The sequence below is a fragment of the Triplophysa dalaica genome, chromosome 10 (genome assembly GCF_015846415.1).
Source record: "Triplophysa dalaica isolate WHDGS20190420 chromosome 10, ASM1584641v1, whole genome shotgun sequence".
NCBI classification, from domain to species: Eukaryota; Metazoa; Chordata; class Actinopteri; order Cypriniformes; family Nemacheilidae; genus Triplophysa; species Triplophysa dalaica.
Genome location: NC_079551.1, coordinates 12011328 through 12017949, shown reverse-complemented (window position 1 = coordinate 12017949; position 6622 = coordinate 12011328).

The window sequence follows — 6622 nt, the reverse complement described above, 5'->3', positions numbered from 1 at the left end:
AAAATATTAAGTGTCGGAACAAAAGATACATTCAATCTAAAAGCGAATGTGAACCCAGACCTGCCTGAAACGCCTCTTGTAACCACATTCCACGCATGTACATCACGTTGATTTGACAAAGACCACCCAAATGTATACTCAAGTAAGGTGGGTGGTCTTTTATATCTCATTGTACCGTCGCCTGCGCAGCCTGATGTTCCGAATATGGTAAGAGTCGTTACATTTCAGTGCAGTATTAGACCAATCACTTTGCACTAGTGACCTAGCCAATCATAGCACACCTCACTGTTCAGACCGATGAGCTTTGTAAAACATCAGCGCGTTTCAGAGAGGTGGAGCAAAGAGGAGATACAAACATGATCGGTGTGTGGAAAATACAGTTTTTAACCTTAAATCGTGTATACACATTGAATTACATCTAAAGCAAACAATAATATTCGTTTTAGCCGAGTCAAATGACCCCTTTAAGAATACAATTATTCACAACATAGGCTAGGTTTCAGTTAAGAATGAGTTAAATACCATTCTAATCAAAATATCAATCAACCTATCTAGGTCAAATCCTAAACAATGGTCTATAAATAAGGTTTTATTGTGGTACATAGGCAGTCATTTAGGCACAACAATATTTTTCAGGTCGACTGTTCAGCTCAAGTCTAGAAGGCGCTACAAGTCATTATGAAGAACATAAATCAGAATAAGTTCAGGTATTACACATCTTTAGCAGACCACTCAAAAATCCACTAGAATGCAGGAAATCACATCTACTTAATCCAAAATTTCCTGGGGGTGGAATATTTCAGCTATGTCTGATTCACAGAATGTAACCAATATTATCCATCTCTAGTAGGCTGCCCCTATCAACGGATTTGGGCCTCCGCACAACCTACCAGAATGCAGGGTACAACATCAAATGAATTCCAATTCTCTGATATCTGAGGCACCAACTTGTGTGGCTGCATGCGCGGCATAATTTTGATCACTCCTGACAAAATCTCACTCCAGGGTTTTTTGAAAAGTTGGCAGGTATGTAAACCCATAAGCTAATATGAGCCCCTGATATGGACCCCTCACATCCAAGCCATAATCTCTTTGAACTTTTGCTGTCTGCTCAGCGCTTCAGAGGAATAAGCATCAAAACAACCAGACACAAAAAAATGTTACTTCTCTCAAGCAATCTACTTAATGAACAGTTAAATGTTCAACCCACTGTGCAATTAATAACATTATGCAATATTTCAATTCTTTTTATATACAGATAACCTTTGTATTGTGTTATGGACTCTGTTTGCTGCTGTTTTTGTGCACTGGATGCTTCTTTCACAAAAACTATTTTATTGTATGTGCAGATACACTTCACAATAAAGCTCTCTCTGATTCTGTATTTTTAGAGGACAACATGCATTTCTTGAACAAACTTTTTGTTGTTGTATGTTGTAATGTTTCAATAAAGCAACAGTGTCTTAATGTCTCCACTTTATTAACATCAGTTACTTGGCAACGGAGAGGAATATGCCGTGACTACATCGACCGAATAGGCTTGCAAAAACACATGGGCTGCGTCCGAAAACACCAACTTTACACTCATTCACTTTTCCTTACATAACTTCACTAATTTAGTCCACTTTAAGGAGTGGGTGGAACGAGTGAGTAAATTTGGACACTCTTTGCACTGGAGGTGCTGTGGGGGCCATCTTGTGCCGTGACGCAGGAATTCATTCAGTGCGAGCATCACGAATGGCTAGCAGCTAGCGTACATCGGTTGTACACTCGTTATTATGATGCACCATGGGATTGAAGGAGTACGCTCAATAATATCCACTATGAATTCGGACACCACTAAAATGGCTGTTTCGGACACAGCCATGTAGTCCTTTTCTAGTATCAACACATGAATTTAACATACTTCACACTCTATTCCCATCTGGTGGATAAGACATAAATTGCATAATGACAGTTACCTGTTTAAATCACATCAACCTCACTTATGAGTTTGAGTTACTGACCAGAAAGAACTGTAGAATGAAATGACATAACATGTGACTCCGTTACGTATACGTCATATGGGTGCTAGCTACATTTATAGATTAACTTTTTTGTCTTGATTCAATTTCCATTTCCATCTCATTGCAGTTGTCAATTCTTTTTAATTCAATGATTTTATATTATACATGGAAAAGTTTTATTTAATAATGTAATAACGTTCATTAGTAATGTATATTGCAATTATAACCTTTTATGTAGGCACATATGCGAAGTAATCAGACATTATCAGTGTAGATGTGCAATCATGGCTTTAAGCTACAATTTTATGTAAATCCGGGCCCGTGACCGGAATCACCAGTCTTTACGGTACACTTAAATAGCAATAAACTCCACCTTTTGAAAATAGGATTTTACAGTAGACTTCGGGTCGGGAAATACATTGGTAACACTTTCCTTGAAGCATGTAAATGCAGGCAGCACGAGGAGTGGGGGTGTCGACTGTAAGTGACGTCACAGGCAGTGTAGGTGCCTGAGCGACGTGCAAGTCTGAGCGTGCAAGCTGAGAGGCTGCAGCCAATATAGAACATTTGAATAAATATAATAATATTCACTCTGTTTTTATTGCATAATGTATGCTATGTGTGTTATATCCATGTGCAGCATACATATTTTCTGCATCCACTTGTGCATGGTATACATAATGAATAGAATATAACCGAGCGCAACAATAACAATATTTGTCTGTAATATCAATATATTTACTCTTAACATCTTAATAATTAACTGAATTAACAACAGGTTTAATTATATTCCCGACCAGCACATGTCTGTGCGAATCAAAGTTAACAACTGCCTAAAGACGTTTCTATTGCCATATTTTTTTATCTGAATGGTTTGCTGGGTATTATATATATTGTTTTGTTCTGTTGAACACAAAATAAGTTTGGGGATATTTAGGGAAGAAAACAATTCTGGGTCACGTTTGACTACTATTGTTTCCTGCTATGGTAGTCAATGAAGCCAAAGAATTTTCAGCAGCTAACATTCTACCAAATATCTTTGTGTTCAACCGACCAAATAATTGTATACAGGTTTAGAAACAACTAGAGTTATTCAAAACAGAATTTAAATTTTTGGGTGGAGTGTCCCTTTAAAAATATCCCACGTGTGCCACGCTCGTAAATTGACGAAAAACATGTTTTCTCTTCGTAAGACATGCAGAAACTTGCTTAAGAAATAATCATGGTTACATTTATTGCATAATGTATAATGTGTACAAGCACGTCAATGTTTAGTTGTTCTAGACTGCGTATCCCAGATAGCAGGGGACTCCGAGGCGGTGTTACAAAATTTTCTGTTACCCGTAATATTTTGTGACCGCAGTAGGGGCTGTTGTCACTGTCCACAATTCTATACGCAAAGAACGTAAATCATGGCGAGAATGCGCCTTGTGCTCGCGGCAGCTTTTTAATCTTGCGTACACTACACCTCCCTATATTAATCCTCAGAGGATCTAGGCTGCATTATTTAGATCAACCAGAACCAGGAACACATCCAACAACAAATGATGTACTTGTTGCATTAAGAGTGCAGAACAGTACTCTACTCTCAGCCAGTCTTGTCTCTTTGTTCCAAGGTTACCGCAGGATGCAGTTCATGCCCAGACCTGACGGCAGAGCTGAGAATGGGAAGCGGTGATCTGACAAGAGCTATGAGGATAGAGGTGGATAAAGGACGCGGCTACTTTGATTTTCCGACAACATTTCAAATGCTATTAGATTGTTAATGATAATCTTAAATCTATCACTTTTTTATTTTTATTTACCCTTGTTATGGAAGCACTGTTGAGCTTGTGCAGAGGCAGCAGCTTTTGCCAAAGGGGAACTGGAATCCCCTGGTTGGGCCTGGGTTCTCCTGAGGTTTTTTTTCTCGATGGGAGTTTTGGGTTCCTCACCATCGTTTGCATATTGTTCTGCCTGGCCGGGGGGGGGCTGCTTTAGAATTCAGAAATTAGACATAATTAATATTGCATATAAGAATTTATAGTCCGTTTAATATTTGACCTGTGGTTCTCTTCTGTTTGTGTGTGTGTGTGCGTCTATGTCAATGTGTGTAAGTATGTTTCCATATTGTTTGTGTGGAGCATTTGTATGTCTGTCTTTTGTTGTTTTCACCTTTTTCTTGTTTTTACAGGTGTATGCTTTTAGTTGTTTTAATTATATTCAATGTGTCTCATGTACAGCTGCTTTGTAACAATGAAAATTGTAAAAAGCGCTATATAAATAAAGTTGAGTTGAGTCAATAACGCGCTTTGTTCTCATGTACGTTACTGTGAGCGGGCTTTTCGGAAAGTCTGTTGAGAGTGATGACGTGAAGTGTGTGTCTGAACACGCCGATTGAACTGTACAAAGCAGGTTCATTTAATTTGTTTGGAATTATTGTGATTGCCATGGTAATTGTTTTATAGCCAATATGTAGATGTGTGTATGTGTAGATATACTGTATATATATTCTTCAGATTCTGCAATCTTTATGAACATTCTTTGAACACACTTTACTTTTTAAATTAAATTCCTTCATTGAATAACTATTTATTATATTTTTTACAGATGAACTTCCTTTGATCCCTTGGGGGCTTAAATCCTTGTGCTTGCGGTCCGCAAAATGTTTTGCAAAATTGCCTTAAATGAGGTCTTGGGGGCCTAAAGTCTGAAAGAAACATAAACAGGCCTTCCAAGACGTACAAATATGCCACTTAGTAATAGGCAAGTTTTCCTAACTTGTGTCATTTTAGGGTCATTGAAAAGTTTTTTTTTACTGTGTGAACATAAAGGGAGAGTCAGCAGGCAGACACGGGACACGGAGGTCAGTACTATGAAAAGGGAGTGTATTGTAAGGCAAGACAGAATATGGGTAAAGCAAATACAGTGGAGACGAGGGGCTTGAGCTAGGAGAGTCTATGGGTGCTTCTCAATATCCCTCCTCGCTCCTCTATCCTCCATCCTTTGACCCGGACACCGAACGAGCTCAGCCATATTGAAGGCCATCTCAATTCTCTAATTGCACCCGGAGGAGTCGAGGATCGAGGAGGGAGGAGGCTTCGATTCGAGAATGGAGGTGAGGGGGCTTGACTACTTCTAGGCTGTTCAGATGACTGATGTGATTGATTATGGAGAGCCAGACGAGTTCATGTGTGTCATATATGATCATATATAAACAGACTAAAAGAGCACAACAGAGTTCACGTGTGTCATATGTGATCATATATAAACAGAGTAAAAGAGCACAACAGAGTTCATGTGTGTCATATATGATCATATATAAACAGAGTAAAAGAGCACAACAGAGTTCACGTGTGTCATATGTGATCATTTATAAACAGAGTAAAAGAGCACAACAGAGTTCATGTGTGTCATATATGATCATATATAAACAGAGTAAAAGAGCACAACAGGGTTCACGTGTGTCATATGTGATCATATATAAACAGAGTAAAAGAGCACAACAGGGTTCACGTGTGTCATATGTGATCATATATAAACAGAGTAAAAGAGCACAACAGGGTTCATGTGTGTCATATATGATCATATATAAACAGAGTAAAAGAGCACAACAGAGTTCATGTGTGTCATATATGATCATATATAAACAGAGTAAAGGAGCACAACAGAGTTCACGTGTGTCATATATGATCATATATAAACAGAGTAAAAGAGCACAACAGAGTTCATGTGTGTCATATATGATCATATATAAACAGAGTAAAAGAGCACAACAGAGTTCATGTGTGTCATATATGATCATATATAAACAGAGTAAAAGAGCACAACAGAGTTCACGTGTGTCATATATGATCATATATAAACAGAGTAAAAGAGCACAACAGAGTTCACGTGTGTCATATGTGATCATATATAAACAGAGTAAAAGAGCACAACAGATTTCATGTGTGTCATATGTGATCATATATAAACAGAGTAAAAGAGCACAACAGAGCTCATGTGTGTCATATGTGATCATATATAAACAGAGTAAAAGAGCACAACAGAGTTCACGTGTGTCATATATGATCATATATAAACAGAGTAAAAGAGCACAACAGAGTTCACGTGTGTCATATATGATCATATATAAACAGAGTAAAAGAGCACAACAGAGTTCACGTGTGTCATATATGATCATACATAAACAGAGTAAAAGAGCACAACAGATTTCATATGTGTCATATGTGATCATATATAAACAGAGTAAAAGAGCACAACAGAGCTCATGTGTGTCATATGTGATCATATATAAACAGAGTAAAAGAGCACAACAGAGTTCACGTGTGTCATATATGATCATATATAAACAGAGTAAAAGAGCACAACAGAGTTCATGTGTGTCATATATGATCATACATAAACAGAGTAAAGGAGCACAACAGAGTTCATGTGTGTCATATGTGATCATATATAAACAGAGTAAAAGAGCACAACAGAGCTCATGTGTGTCATATATGATCATATATAAACAGAGTAAAAGAGCACAACAGAGTTCACGTGTGTCATATATGATCATATATAAACAGAGTAAAAGAGCACAACAGAGTTCAGGTGTGTCATATGTGATCATATATAAACAGAGTAAAAGAGCA